Source organism: Capsicum annuum, chromosome 3 (assembly GCF_002878395.1).
Source record: "Capsicum annuum cultivar UCD-10X-F1 chromosome 3, UCD10Xv1.1, whole genome shotgun sequence".
Taxonomy (NCBI): Eukaryota; Viridiplantae; Streptophyta; class Magnoliopsida; order Solanales; family Solanaceae; genus Capsicum; species Capsicum annuum.
The window spans coordinates 158,700,089-158,717,283 of record NC_061113.1 but is presented as its reverse complement, the minus strand read 5'-3'; the positions used below and the strand labels follow the sequence as shown (position 1 = coordinate 158,717,283).

Below are 17,195 nucleotides of genomic sequence, written 5' to 3'. Positions count from 1 at the left end.
GCGAAACAGTTGACCACAATGAAATAGCAATTTCAATTAAAAGAAGTTGAATGAAATTTGATTCATCTATCATTATAGGAAGACAACACTAACAAAGATAAAGTGACAGAAAAAGCAATCAATTACCTTCAGCCATGTTCGGCAAATGTTAGTAGATATTATATGTGATTGGAAAAAATTTATTTCTTGTCCACCAGGACTTCACTTGAGTATAAGCTACTGCAAAAATCTTTCATTCTCCAATTAATCAGAATGTCAAAAAGTTTACCTGTGTTTAAATACAAGTTTTAAGTAGCATAAGATTCCTACCTGTCATTCCTCAATTCTAATTTACCCACATAACTCTTATTACCACATATATAAATTACTTTCACATATTAGAATACACAACGGACAAAAAGCCCAATTTTAGTTGGAACAACATGGTCTGGTATTTGAGTTGCCAGAATTCTCTCAAACCTTAATAACAGTTCCTTGATCAGGAATAGCAGCTGCTAAAGCTCTTCTGCTGATTATCTGATAAATATCCAACAAAATTGTATGAAATGCCTTCTCAATGTTTAAAGCTTCTCATGCAGAGGTTTCAAGAAATGACAACCCTTCTTTCTCATAGCCAAGAGTTTTGCGTCTTGCTCTGGAATTGCTCGAAAGTGGTTCAGATCAGACTTATTTCTAGCCATCATGAAGACAATGTTGGAGTTAGCATGATCCCTGAGCTCGTAGAGCCGTAGATGCACGTTTTCAAAAGTTTATCTCTTGGTGATGTCATAAACCAACAGTGCTCCTACGGCTCCTACAGTTCTTATGCCATGTTACGTAAAATGATAATTTTACATAATCAAATCTTTAATCCATGAAATATACGGTTGAGTACAAGACTCAGAAATTCATGGAAAATGCCTATATGGAGAAATCAGAAACAAATCTAAAGGGTCCTAGTTTCAAATTTAATGCCAATAGTGGATTTGGACTCCAAACAGAATTCATTTCGTGTAAATCTGGAGAGAATTTTAGATATCAACAGCCGAATCTCCAATCCAAACAATCTTGAAATAGTCATACTCATGATCCACCTTGTAAGCCATTTCTACTTCCCTCTAGCAAGCCACAACATTCACCTATGAAAAATAGTTGTTATTTTAGAACCTAATAATAGTCATCACTATCTTAGGAAGTCAAATGAATTTCAAACAAAAATGACCAATTCCTTGCGTGTATAAGGCCATGAAGAAGGCTTGCAAAAATGATTTCTAAAGAAAGGAATTAACACACCATTACCTGATGGTGGTAGCGCTAATTAGATTGACCTCAAAAGACAAAAAACACTTATCAAGTGATCAGAATTGCAAATTAAAAAGTCCTTCCTAGGCTTTAATAATAAAGAACTGAAAATTCTGCAAAATGTACTGAATCCATATGAATGAATACTAATATAGCCTAAGAAACAACAACTTGAAAGGCTATAAGTCATGGAAACTATGATAAATTCAGAATTTTTAATGATTTGTAATATTTTTTATCATAATTTTATTAAATTAGAAGATATTCTGAATTTTGATTTTTGTCATACATATCTTTAGCCTTGATACATATGCATTCTGATACATTTATAACTGAGTGGCTAGTTAAATAAAGAAGTAACTGATTTTTAATTATTACGGAGATTAAATCACACGCAAATCATGGCATAAATACATTTGTAGATATATCATGATTTATCCTAACGATACATCTGGAACCATGTATCAGTATGATTTATCTAGTTCTAGATGTATCATAATGATACATCTAGTAAAATTTCTCATTACTCATTCAAAATTCAATCTCACACAAAAATAAATAGTTTACATATGTCAAACATATGTTAAACGTATAATATTTATAAATCAGTCAAAAATATGAATTACTAACAAAAAGTATTTGTCACATTTATAACTAGTATTCTGACAACAAATGTATCACTCATATCTATCACCAATATACTGATGCAAATGTAACATTCATATATATCACCTTTTATAGTCCAAAAATGTATCGAGAAATTAACAACATTATATATGTATCAAGCGCATAACAAAAAAAATATGTATCTATGTCGAATTCGATATCTAATTTTGCGAACCATTACAGTGGTCATCGTTATAGTCACGGTTCCGCAGAAAATTATAAGATTTTTTAGCTTCTACAAAATGAAATTTTTTTAAAAGAATATGAATACTTGTTAACATGAAGCACATAATAAAGCTTTAAAAATTTTAAAGAAAAAAAAAGATTAATGGTGTTGGAAAAAATTAAACCAAATTATAAATTGCAAATGATAAGATTTGATTAAATTTTTTAAATATTTTTTTAGATATTTAAGAGATTCTCTCTCTTATTTACTCTCCAAAAATAAATTCAAATCTATTATTTCCTTATTTAATACTCCTCTATTCAATTTTATTTGCCACAATTTGACCTGGCATATCCATTAAGATAAACAATTAGTAACATGGCTACTTTACCCTAGTACTCCTATTAAATGATGTTAAAATTGTATTTTAAAATTAATTTGAAGAAAACACAATTAATACTAAGGAAAAAAGAGGAAAAAAAAGAAATTATCTTTTTTTGATATGTAAAAAGTGACAAGTAAAAGTAGAAATACTATTATAAAATTTGTGACAAGTAAAAGAGAACGAAGACAGTATGTATCAAGAGAAAAAACAGAAATACGAGATTTTATGAAATATTTTAAAGATAAAAGATTTTATGTATTTATGCTTTTTAAGTTTGTGTTTTTACTAATTTATCCTTTTTTTTTTCATTCATCGTATATGTTCTATATCAACTCAAACATTTTCACAAGTTTTTGAAATATACTTTTCTTTTTTCGAAAATATGCTTGGTTGAAAATAATTAGACAAATTTCTTAACAAGGAAACTTAAGAACTTTCTTCTTTACCTAGACCTATGGTCCTCTTTTAATTTCTTAGCATTTGATAATTTTCACATCTTACGCCTAATTTTCACCAAGTTGATGTTAGGTTTTTAGGAGGTGTAAATGAAAAACTAATAGATATATTTTTCGAAAAGATATTAAGAAAAATGATGCTATTTGAATAGGCACATGTTTAAATTCGATGGTTGTGACCTTTCTAATGGGTTTTAACTTTTTTTGAAAAGGTCCTTAAAGAGTTGCACCTTTTTGAAGAGGTGCATCGATTTGAATCATTGCTTCTCTTCTGAAGTAACATCTTGCTGACTATATATAATTATATATCTATTGAATCCTCAGATTTTACATATGATTTATTTTTGAAGTTCTATTGTTAAAATACAACCAATGAAAATGGAGATGAAATAGAGAAACAAGCTACAATGAAGAGAGGAGAAAACTGTATTTATTAACTGTGTGAAGAAGAATGCAGTTACAATGAGTTTCCAATTGGATATTTATGGACTATGATAGTTCATTCTAGAATCATATAAAAGATTTTAACAATCTAACTCGCTTGTCATACAACTCATTGTAACTAATTGTAAGGACATGGTGCTTCTTCATGTAGTTGGTTACTAGAAATTGCTCATCAATAATCTAATTTTTGTTTATGATTTTGATCTCGACTGCATCTGCAGTATAGGCTTCTTATACATGTTTAGTTAGTATGCTATTAATTCTTGCTCTTACTTTTGTATAAAATGCAAAATCCCTAGAGAGTATTCACATGAACAAACAAATGCATATACTGGTAAATGCACAATGATTGATTGTCATCGATCTATATCATCACTTGCTGTTATAGTATCACATATTGAGATGGCACGACTGCTTTATTCCTTAATCCATTGATGTTGTTTTGCATTTTTTCATCCTTGAGACAATTTTGTCTAGTTCACGAGCTTAGAGTGAACGTTTTACAGCAGGTTCTTCTGTTGATTATATTATATAATTTATTTTCCAATTGCTCTACGATATTTTTTACTGATTAGGGACCAGCCTAAAGAACTAATTTTTGTGTAGTCACTATTGCATCTTTTGGCGAAGCAGTTTAAGTTCTTGAAATGTTTCATAAAATTTGAAATATACTTGCACACCAATGTCGAAAGGAGTATTATTTCTAACTGTTTGATCCCTCATAGTTGATTTTATGATCCACTATTTCATTCAGATCCCAACAAATGCAGTAGGCTTGATTGAGTATAGGTGCCACCCATTTTGGTCTCAGAAATATTATCCTTCGCATGAGCATGATATCACCAAACAATGTTGTAGTTATGAACATCTCAAGGTATGATTGTCCCTAAAATTAAACATGTTGAATCAGCTATCATTCAACAAACTAGTTTAAATCGCACGTGCCCCGCATGTGAAATCTTGCTTATTAAAAATTAAAATTTAATAATTTATTTCAATTAAGTTCAAAATTTTAATTATTAAGAAAATAATAGATTAAAAAATTTAGAACCTACAAAATTGAATTATTTATCAGAAAAAGATTATTTGATGTTGAATGAAATTATAATAAAAGTTAAGTTGACAAGTAGTATGATTGTACTTAAATTTTTATTTCTGACAAAACTACTATCTTTCAAATCTATTATTTATTAAGTCTTTAAAATCAAGCATTTTGTTCCTTCATGTTTTTAAATTTTTGTACAAAAATTTTAATGTGAATATGATTCTTATGTGAAAAATGTCAAGTTCGTATAAAAAAATTGAAATGAATGATCAAAATGAAATTCTTTCAAAATTATATTAAAAAATTTAAAACAAAAGAAATGATGAACTAAATAAATGTTTAAAGAAAATATTATATATCACATGCTACAAAAGAATAGTTTGAAAAAATGATGTTGTTAAGGATCAATCAATTTCTATGAGGGTAAAAAAAAGGGTGATATTAATAAAGTTTTAAACCTTTTTTTATAGAACTCTAGAACTTTTCCTCCTAAAGAAAAAAATTTAAATATGGTACATTTTAATTTTGTTTCCATAAATTATTTACAAAAATTAGATAAACTAAAACCTTAGGAAGAGGGAACGATGCTTAATCCCAGTACATCAAGTCATCTAAATACATTTTATCATTATAATAATGACATTATGTAGTGTCGCCTAAAAATATTAGTGCTAACATATTGTCAATATAAATAACAAATAACAATACCTATAAAAAAAGTAAACTGGCGGCAACTATATATTGTCAATATAAATAAAAAGTAACAATTCCTGTAAAAGAAGTAAACTTACGGCAACCAAAAATAGAACAAATAATAGTTGATCGATTGCTGATGAAGGGGTACGTACAAATATTGGTTTAAGATGGTACAATGTTATAGAAGAAAAAAAAAATAAGAAACATAAACCTTTGATTTTTTCTGAGGGAATATTCATGTTTTGATAAAAAAATTTCAACTGGAAGAAAAACACAAGATATTATCAAAAGGGATTATTCATTGTTAGTTGTTGATTATGTATTCATATATAATTGTTAAATTTATTAAGCAAAGGAAATGAGGAAAGACATAAATAACGGTGATAATGAAAGCAAGAAGATAACTTCAATCAAAATCAAAATCAAAATTAGAAGAATACGGAACAGTATAAAAAGTCGTATATTATGTTTGTGTAAACCTTGATCAAAATAATTACTTAAATAGAATTGTGAAGATTTTTAAATAAGATAAAATTCTAATATATTTAGAAGTGTTTAATATTATGATTTCTCACCAAATCAAATAATCAAACTCAAAGAAGATACAAACCAAATTAATTGTGAAAAAGTAAATCCATACATGTTTAGAGGTCGATTTTCAAATCTTATAAGACTTAGGATCCTTTTCCTTTAATTTTCAGTGATAATTTTATCTTATTTGTGCTTTGTTTAGTATTAGTTTTCCATATTCGGCCTATGATATCTTAGCATATTTGTATTTTCTAAAATTTTGATTACTTCTAATAAGGAAAGGTTTTATTATAAATATATTTAACTAATTTTCAGCTCTTAAATATTAGAAAAAATAGTGAAAAAATGATTATACCTAAAACAAAGACTTTTAATGAAGGGCAAAAAGTTCAAACAATATTTCTTGGGCCCTTCACAATTTAATATTATATATATATATATATACATATATATACATACATACATATATATTTATATATATTATAGATTATAGATACATATATACATATATACATATATAGATATAGATATAGATATAAATAATATTTTATTGTAAGCATATATATATTTTACCACTAGAAAATTTAATTTTGCCCTTCATTAAAAGACTTCGCAATAGATAAAATTGTCCTTTATTTTTTTCTCAATTTATTATTATCATTAATTACTTTCATAATATTAATTCTCAAAATATATGGAATCAATACTTTAATCAATATATTAAAAAAACACATTTCCTAGAAATTAAGTCGGCTGTTTTGTGTGTTTGAAAAATATAGGTGACTTTTTAACCAAAAAAGTCTCCTACTAAGTTTTAGACTCTTGCCACTGTTTTGTCCATTTATAACATTAATATTAATGGCTATTTTTATTGTTTCCTTAATATTAGGAATTTGGAGTTCTAATAAGGAAAGATTTTGCCATAAGTATATTTGTATTTAATTAATTTTTGTTATGAAATATAAATTAAGAACCACAAGAATAAATAAAGAGAAGAGGAAGACTTCTTTATTTCACTTGAAAGATGAGGGATCATCAGTTTGAGGATACAATGAACAAAGCCCCTCTATTTATAGGGAAAAATACTTTTAGTTTCTCTCTAAAAGATACTTCATATCCCAATAGATATCAAATAGATCTTATGAATTCTTGATTAACATTCACTATAATGTAAATAATTCATAAAACTCCCCTTTAATGTCTAATTGATAGATAATGTGACTCGTTAAAACATTACAAAAAAATCCAGTGGAAAAAAAACTAGTGAAGAAGAAAGAGTACACATCTCTAATAATACGCATTTTGGCTGCCTCATTAAAAATCTTACAAGGAAAATCCAGTGGGACAAAACCTTGAAAGGGAAAAAGAGTACAACACATATTAACTCCCTCTAATGAGAAAATCCTTGAATCTTTGCATCCCGATCTTGTGCACCATCTTCTTGAAAGTTGCAGTTGGAAGAGACTTGGTGAATAAATCAGCCATATTGTCACTTGAACGAATGTGTTGCACGTTAATATCACCATTCTTTTTGTAGCTCATGTGTATAGAAAAGCTTTGCAAAATGTGCTTCATTCTATCTACTTTTATGCTTCCTCTCTTAAGTTGTTCTATGCATGATGAATTATATTCATATAAAATCATAGGTTCGTTGTCACATTTCAAATCATATTTTTTTCGAATGAGAAGTATCATGGACCTCAACTATACACATTCTCCACTTACTTCATGAATAGCTATTATCTCAGCATGATTCGATGAAGTTCTAGATAGACTGCTTTGTATATCTCTAAGATATGATAGTATCCTTACATATGAACAAATAACATGTTTGAGACCGAGCTTTATGTGGGTCGGATAAGTACCCAACATCAACATAGCCAACAATATCGGGATTGTAATCTTTAGAATAAAATAAGCTCATGTCTTTTATCCCATTTTGATGTCTCCTAGTAGGAGCAGAAATATATCTTGCTAACAAATTGATTGAAAAGACTATATCAGGCCTTGTAGTATTTGCAAGATACATTAGTACATCAATTGTACTAAGATATGGTACTTCGTAACCAATTTAATTTGATATATTCATTTCAGTAAATAATCTACTGCTTTAGAAAACTCTCTAAGAGTGTCAATAATATTCAAACTATCAATTTATCCCTTATAACGTTAAAAAACAAGTTTCTCAGAAACTTTATATGCTTCAAGAATTTTGAATCCTTAAGGAATTTTTATATAGGTTTTTATCAAGTGACTATATTCAAAATTTCATATGTGACATCTACTAGTGTCTGGACTGCAAATCAAATAAGTTTCATGCTTACCAAGATGCATCCTTTCACGTCACTTGATAAATATTTCTACGTCAGCATGCTCAAATAAATGTAGACTTCAAATCCTTGTAATCTTTTACAATATTGTGCCACTACTGTATCAAAGATATCGTTAATGATATATCATTTTGTATCGGTTCACAATGTGACATAACATTTTGAGATCTCATCAGTTCATTATTTTCAAGTACCTGAACCTCGCATAAGATTTCATGAAGTGTTATGTCGTAGGATCTTCAAGAGCACATTTCCTTCTTATTATGATCATTTGCTCCTTTTTTTTCAAGAATTATTACATTTAGATTCGATTGATCTGCCATGCCTCACGCATGCATAGACTTTGTCCTTTAGGGACACAAAATAGGAGCACTTGCAGCTTAATATGAGATGTTTTCAATATTTAACTTGAATTGTCTTTTGAATGAGGATCTGATGATAATTCTTCACATATTTCTTACATATTTATTAGTTGTTTATAATCTCTCTCTTATGTTAGGAAAACTAACATACATCCTCCATCTTCTTTGAGAAATTTATCTTTGTGTATCATGGTATATTCATTAATCGTATATCGCACATCAAAACTATTAGATGGAGAGGGAAGAGATAATCATAATTTATTGGTATAATGTATACAAGTTCTATTGTATGCAATATATCATATTTCAGACTAACACATGAAACTTTGTTCTCATTAGCAATGACTTAGCTATTTATCGAAGGCATTCAATGTCAAATCATCATCATCAAGATGAATTATCTTGATTACACAATCTGAAAGTTATGCTCTTAACTCAATTTTATTAAGCAAGCAACTTTATGAATGTTAAGATGCAGGTTGTCAATAAATGTACATGTGATCATCTTATTTCGATGCATCTTAACAGATCACGTGATGGGTGAACGGGCCCTTATTCACCTTTTATACTTTTCAGATTTTAAGGGATCCAATCCGAAAATTAGTTGGTCCATCCAACTTATCATGTGAACGTGAAGAATTTTCTAATTCTTCAATATTTGTTTACTACTTAACATGCACATCTTTGAGATGTCACAATCGTTCATATCAATTTATGAACTTTTATGCTAGTAAACTCCAAGTTTACCATCACATGTACTTTATTTTCTTTAGTAAATTTCAAATTTACTATTACATGAATAAATTTCAGATTTACTACTATAGAAGTAGATTTTAAAATAACTCTTCGCAATTATTCTGCCTCTTTCGGGGGTGACTTGAGATAAAATCACAATCAAGTGCACATTTATATTAATAAGCTTTACTAATGATATAAGAAATTATAGTGCAAAAGAAAAGTATGCATCAGTACTTTGAATGTACTGGTATACTAAGTGAGTTAGGCTGAGATGCATGGATTCATATGTATGAATAATACTGACTGAAAGACATAAATATAACTGAACGAGAGTACATGCATAAGTATGTAAACTGTAACTGAGATCGTGATAACACTGGATACTTAACTGAGATCGTGATAACACTGGATACTGAGTTCTGAATACTGATTAACTGATATATGAGTTTACTGATACTATATTATTGATAACTGAATGACTATATCTGACAGTCTTGATTTTGTGGAACTATGTTGAGTTTCGTATTAAGCTGAGTGACTGTGTCTGAAAGTTCTGAAGCTGTAGAACTAAACTGAGTTCTATACTGAAACTAAATCTGAAATTGAGATGGTGGGAGGTAATTATCTAACCGACATACCTCAAATAAAAAAATTGAGCTGGGGTTCAATCTATAACCCCAATTGGAAGGGTTTCAATATCGTGCCATGGGTAAAGACAACTGGCTGCGGGGTCAGTCCTAGTCTAATGGGTGACTCCTGAGATCAGTCCTAAACTCGCGGGTGATCCCTGAGTATGTCAGTCCTATATAACGAGTGATATCTCATAACCTATGCTGGCTACGTAGTTCTGGAATGTTGGGATTGCTTCTAGGGACCCAGTCCTAGCTAACAGGTGAGCCCCCATCCCTAGGTTCGCTCGGTGCTGAATCTTACTCCCTATTGAAAGACACTGAACTTATTCCTAGACTGTACTAGGCTTGACTGAACTGTTACTATCATACTGTTTAAATGAACTAAACTGAGTTCACGGAGTTCCGTTGACTGGCAAAATACTATTGGATTCTACTAATTGACTGAATACTACTTAGTTCTTTCAGCTGACCGAGTTTACTGAGGTCGGAACTAAATACTGAATTAGACTGGACTGATTCTGAGCTCTCTGAGTACTGAACTGGTTACTAAGTGAATTTTGAACTGAATACTACTAGGTTCTGATCTGAATATTGAACTGAGACTAATTACTAAGTACTACTGAATTTCTTGAGTTCTGTAACTTACTAAGAGTACAACTGATTATGACATGACTGAGACTACTCTATAACTGACACTGGCTCTAGGTAAACAGCTATATTATCGGGTATTAAATACACCCAGGACTCGATAGCATGAAAATTAGAGCATAGCATAGTCGTAAAAGTCATAACAACATATAGTAGTCCATACTTCATTCATAGAGACATTTACTCAAACACTTGTAATGCATTAACTTGTACATGAATGGGGAAAGCATGTTAGCATGCTATAATTTCATTATTCAACTCACATGAACAATTCATCAAACAACTGGAGGGCATAGTACATGCACATAACACTAGACAACATGAGAGCATCACAATTTCAACACCAAATTCACAATCTCAAGGCTTTAGCATGAAGTCACATGACACTACACATAAAATAAATGATTTCGGATGAATCTTGCAACTAATCATGGATTAGAAAATCCCATCAACATAATAATCATGAACATAGTCTCATTAAATCATGATATTCATTAAACCCTTTAACTTGTAGTTTCGAAAAGGTTTCTTGAACTCTAAGGGTGGAAGAAAACCCTTGGATGAACACTTAACATACCTTCATGCTTGAATTCTTGAAGGTTGACGAAGTGTTCGTGAGGATTGATCTTGAAATTGATGTCCTAGGGTTTTGTTCTTGAGAGCAATTTGAGAGAGAATGAATTTTTACCCTAGGAATGACTTAATTTCGTGCTTTTGGGGCTGAATAGGGGAGGAAAAATTGACCCAAATATCCATCTGGATGAAGTTTTTAAAGATTGAAAACTGAACCGTCGACGCACAGACTGACGCGCTGCATTGTTGGCATCATGGCTATCGCAAGTCCGTGCTGGTTCACTAGAATATACCACTTGAAGCCAACGAAAATATAAATCAACACGATGGTCGACGCGCCTGATTATGAGTCAACCTAAAGTTTGATACTTTAAGGTCATAAGAGTCATGAAATATAGTTTCCAACTTACGAAGGCCAAAATAATACTAAGTCTGAATACTTAGCTAGAATTTTCTAAGTCTGGGACCCCTTAGCAAGATTAAAAGACTAAGTTGAGCTTAGGATTTTGCGGGGTCTTACACCTAATAACGTGTGAAAATATTATCAGTTTTGATGATTATTATTATATTGTCCCTCCACACTTATATTCGTATGTTAAAACATTTATCTTTTTTAGTCATATTAAGCATTGCTACCACATTCACTTCAGGGAATGAAGCATATTCAATGAGACATGTTTTCATGATTTTTCACAAAAGACACATTATTTTGACTTAGCAATCATTATATCAACAATATGGTGCATTGAGATTCAAACTCAATGTCTTAGTCATATTAAGGCGTCTTAGGCCATAAATCAATGGGATTTAAACCCAACATCTTATTTTCATGGTGCATGTATTCATATTGTACTTTTGGGAGGATGACCATCTTCAAGTGGTCAAATCTTTCTTTTAGTCTATTCCACCAAATAAGTGGATCCTTAGTAGCAAGGTATTCAATTTTCAGATTTTTATCAAGACGATGATGCAAGAAAATCATAGACTTAGCACGATTTTGATTAGATGCTGTATTTTATTTCTTTATGGAGTCTCCAAGATCCATAGCAACTAAGTGGATTTCAGCATTCAACACTCATAAAATGTAGTTCTTGCTCGAGGCAACGAACTAAGATTTTGTAAGATTATTAGCAATACGAAAAGAAAGAAAGTAATACCTTAGCCTTCAAATTTGAGATGGCAAAGTCTTGTGCTGATAACATGTTATGAAATATAAATTAAGAACAACAATAATAAATAAAGAGAGAAGAGGGAGGCTTTTTTTTTTCTCTTGAAAGATGAGAGATCATCAGATTAAGGATACAATAAACAAAACCCCTCTCTTTATAAGGGAAAATACTCCTATTTTCTCTCTAAAAGATACTTCATATCCTCATAGATATCAAATAGATCTTATCAATATTCTTGATAGACCCTTCACACTTTTAATATATTATAGATATAGATTATAGATATAGATATGTGAGATGCTGATATTGTTCTTATCTTCTTTCAGCAATGGAATGAAGATATGTATCACTTGGGGACGGGAGTATCTTATACCTAGAGTGCATGGAATCTGCCATCATGGATACCGGGGATTGCCAACCACTTTACCATTTCATCAGAGACTATTACAAAGGCATGAACATGAAAATAGAACAGCAAGTTCCTTTACTGCTTATTAAAAGATAAGCCCTTAATGAAGCCATTGGAGGGGAGAAACATGTAAGGATGACTTTATACCTGTTGCATTTCTGATTTTTAGTTTGGGAAATTTTTGACTGGAAAATACTTTAGCGTTTTCATCATATTCCCGAAATAAGAGGTTTATTCCCATCGGAAGAGCAAACAGTCACCAGTGTAAGCCACTTATTCCCTTAAAATCACTTTTCAGTTTCTTTCTAGCTTAAAAACGTTTATATCTAGGCAACCTAGTTAATTCTACATTACAAGAAATGACATCTTATTATACAGATACTCAAAAGGCCGACAATGGGTAGTCGTGAAGTAGTGGGAATTAGAACACGCCCTAAGAAGCTAACTTGAAAATGTGAAGTTACAACCATTCTAGAATTGTTCGGTTTACCAAGGTAACTTCTTGTGTCTAATTCATTTCAGTTTATTTTCTTCTAACACTACTCTTTGGCTACTTATGGTATGTCCTAATGACAATGATATGGATGACATACAAGTAACCCTTATTTACCAATTAAGAATCTCTCTAGAAAGATTATGTGTTAGGCATGATAGACTTACTATATCTTTTTATCTGCAGATTACTTACTGGTGCTATTCTTGCTCATGAACTGATGCATGCATGGTTACGTCTAAAAGGTAATTTGATCCTCTCTTTCTATCTAAATTGGTATGCAACAGATTTTATGGATATATAACCTTCAAGGAAAAATAGATAAAAAGATAGCTAGATGCTTTATTTTCAAACTCTCGTGGTGCCTGGTACTAGCAAATCAGAGGCCAATCTAGGGAGAGTTCAACTGAAGTCAGTGCTTACACCTCAAAATATATACTATATCCAAAAGATATTTAAAAGTATAGTACATAATATAAGATCACAATCATTCTGACTCTACAAAAGTGTGGATGCTGGATATCCGCCTCTGCAGCTAATATATGTTTAAATTAATTTACTTGGGAAAAGTTACCATTAATGAAATTTGCAGGATTTCGTAATCTTTGCCTTGAAGTAGAGGAAGGAATCTGTCAAGTTCTTTCCTACATGTGGCTTGAATCATAGGTAATGCCTGGATCCAGAGATATGCCATCAACATCAACCGCTTCATCCTCATCAATGTCATTAACCAAGAAAGGTGTTAAATCTGGAGTAGAGAATAAGCTAGGTGAGTTTTTCATGCACCAGATCGTCCATGATACTTCTCCAGCATATGGTGGGAGATTCAGAGCTGCCAATGAAGCCATGAATAAGTATGGTTTAAGATTTACATTGGATCACATTCGCCTGACAAGAAGTTTTCCTTTATGATCCTATAATTGTTATATCTGTATCCGTGTCTGTCAAAGGTCACTTGCACTGTGTGGCAATCCAGAAAGTAAATTGAGTGCTCCTCGGAGAAAATGACTTGATCTTGCCAAGCTGGAGTTGCTCCTCTTATTTTTTATGAGTTCCGTCTGTGGTTACTTAGTTCCAAAGAGATAATTATATGATACAATGAGAATGAGAAGAAAATGTAACATGTATTGTGATGAGCAACATTTTAACTGCAAATAAAAATTGAATTTAAATGCTCTAGGATTATCTTTCACGTCCTCTACTAATATTGTTCTAAATAAAAATCCTATTTTGAAACCAGCCAGGAGAAGCAGTTGACCACAATGAAATAGCAATTTCAATTAAAAGAAGTTGAATGAAATTTTATTCATCTATCATTATAAGCAGACAACACTAACAAGGATAAAGTGACAGAAAAAGCAATCAATTTCCTTCAGCCATGTTCGGCAATTGTTAGTAGATATTATATGTCAAAAAGTTTACTTGTGTTTAAATACAAGTTTTAAGTAGCATAAGATTCCTACCTATCATTCCACAACTCTAATTTATCCACATAACTTTGATCACCACATACATAAATTACTTTCACATATTAGAATACACAACGGACAAAAAACCCATTTTTAGTTAGAACAACATACCTGAATCCAAATGAATGAATACTAATATAGCCTAAGAAACAACAACTTGAAAGGCTATAAGTCATGGCAACTAATAAAAATTCAAAATTTTTAATGATTTGTAATAGTTTTAATCATAATTTTATTAAATTAGAAGATATTCCGAATTTTGATTTTTGTCATACATATCTTTAATCTTGATACATATGCATTCTAATTCATTTATAACTGAGTGGTTAGTTAAATAAAGAAGTAACTGATTTTAAATTATTAAGGGGAGTAAATCACGTGCAAATCGTGGCATAAATACATCTGCAGATATATCATGATTTATCCTAATGATACATCTGGAACCATGTATCAGTAGAATTTATCTGATTCTAGATGTATCATAATGATACATCTAGTAAATTACTCAATACTCATTCAAAATTCAATCTCATACAAAAATAAATAGTTTACATATGTCAAACATATGTTAAACGTATAATATTTATAAATCAATCAAAAATATGAATTACTATAAAAAAGTATTTGTCACATTTATCATCAGTATTCTGACAACAAATGTATCACTCATATCTATCACCAATATACTGATGCAAATATATCACTCATATATATCACCTTTTATAGTCCAAAAATGTATCGAGAAATTAACAACATTCTATATGTATCAAGCGTATTAACAAAAAAAATATGTATCCATGTCGAATTCGATATCTAATTTTGCAGACCATTACACTGGTCATCGTTATTGTCATGGTTCCGCAGAAAATTATAAGATTTTTTAGCTTCTAAAAAATAAATTTTTTTCAAAAGAATATGAATGCTTGTTAACATGAAGCACACAATAAAGCTTAAAAAATTTTAAAGGAAAAAAAAAGAGCCATAAATATTTTGCTTAGTTATTAAAAAATAGATTTATTTCAATGGAAGATGGAAAGAATTCAACCAAATTATAAATTGCAAATGATAAGATTTGATGAAATTTTTTTAATATTTTTTTAGATATTTAAGAGATTCTCTCTCTCATTTACTCTCCAAAAATAAATTCAAATCTGTTATTTCCTTATTTAATACTCCTCTTTTCAGTTTTATTTGCCACATTGGCATATCCATTAAGATAAATAATTAATAACATGACTACTTTACCCTAGTACTCCTATTAAATGATGTTTAAATTGTATGTTAAAATTAATTTGAAGAAAAAACAATTAATACTAAGGGGAAAAGAGGAAAAAAGAAATTGTCTTTTTTTTGATATGTCAAAAATGACAAGTAAAAGTTGAAATATAATTATAAAATTTGTGACAAGTAAAAGTGAACAGAGGCAGTATGTATCAAGAGGAAAAATAGAAATATGAGATTTTATAAAATATTTTAAAGATAAAAGATTTTATGTATTTATGCTTTTTCAGTTTGTGTTTTTACTAATTCATCCTTTTTTTTCCATTCATCGTATATGTTCTATATCAACCCAAACATTTTCACAAGTTTTTGAAATATACTTTTCTTTTTCCGAAAATATGCTTGGTTGAAAATAATTAGACAAATTTCTTAAACAAGGAAACTTAAGAACTTTCTTCGTTACCCAGACCCATGGTCCTCTTTTAATTCTTAGCATTTGATAATTTGCACGTCTTATGCCTAATTTTCACTAAGTTGATGTTAGGTTTTTAGGAGGTGTAAATGAAAAATTAATAGATATATTTTTCGAAAAGATATTAAGACAAATGATGCTATTTGAATAGGCACATGTTTACATTCGATGGTTGTGACCTTTCTAATGGGTTTAAACTTTTCCGAAAAGGTCCTTAAAGAGTTGCACCTTTTTGAAGAGGTGCATCAGTCTGAATCATTGCTTCTCTTCTGAAGTAACGTCTTGCTGACTATATATAATTATATATCTATTGAATCCTCAAATTTTACATATGATTTTTTTTATGAAGTTCTATTTTTAAAATACAACTAATGAAAATGGAGATGAAATAGAGAAACAAGCTACAATGAAGAGAGAAGAAAACTATATTTATTAACTTTGTAAAGAAGAATGCAGTTACAATGAGTTTCCAATTGGATATTTATGGACTATGATAGCTTATTCTAATCATATAAAAGATTTTAACAATCTAACTCGCTTGTCATACAACTCATTGTGACTAATTGTAACTAAATTACAATGTAACAGTAACAAACTAAAGGAATTAGTAATAGGAACAGTAAAGTAAATAGCTCTCTTAACTATGTATATTTCAGCACTCCCCCTTTAGCTGAAGGGTGCAAAATGTTAAACATACCAAGCTTGCCTTGCAAATGATGATGTTGATCTTGACTTAAGCCAACTACCTTGTATTGAGTACGAACATATGTAGTCTTCATAAATCCTGTCTTGATGTTATCCATACTGAAATGACAATTAATTTTTATATTTTTTGTCATTTCATGAAAGATAGGATTAGTTTATAATTGAATAACGGACTTGCTGTCACTTTGAATGGTAATAGGCTTGATGCTAGGAATATTCAACTCAGCAAATAAACCTTCTAACTTGGTAAACTCTGCCAATACAGAAGCTACACCTATATACTCTGCCTCAGCAAAAACTCCTAG

General features: G+C 30.2%; 2 pseudogenes; one reads left to right on the top strand and one right to left on the bottom strand.

Annotated features, from left to right (window-relative positions):
• Positions 1 to 299: 299 nt before the first annotated feature.
• LOC107863595 lies at positions 300 to 1,215 on the bottom strand (annotated as a pseudogene).
• A 2,504-nt stretch (positions 1,216 to 3,719) lies between these two features.
• LOC107865258 lies at positions 3,720 to 13,935 on the top strand (annotated as a pseudogene).
• Positions 13,936 to 17,195: the final 3,260 nt, after the last annotated feature.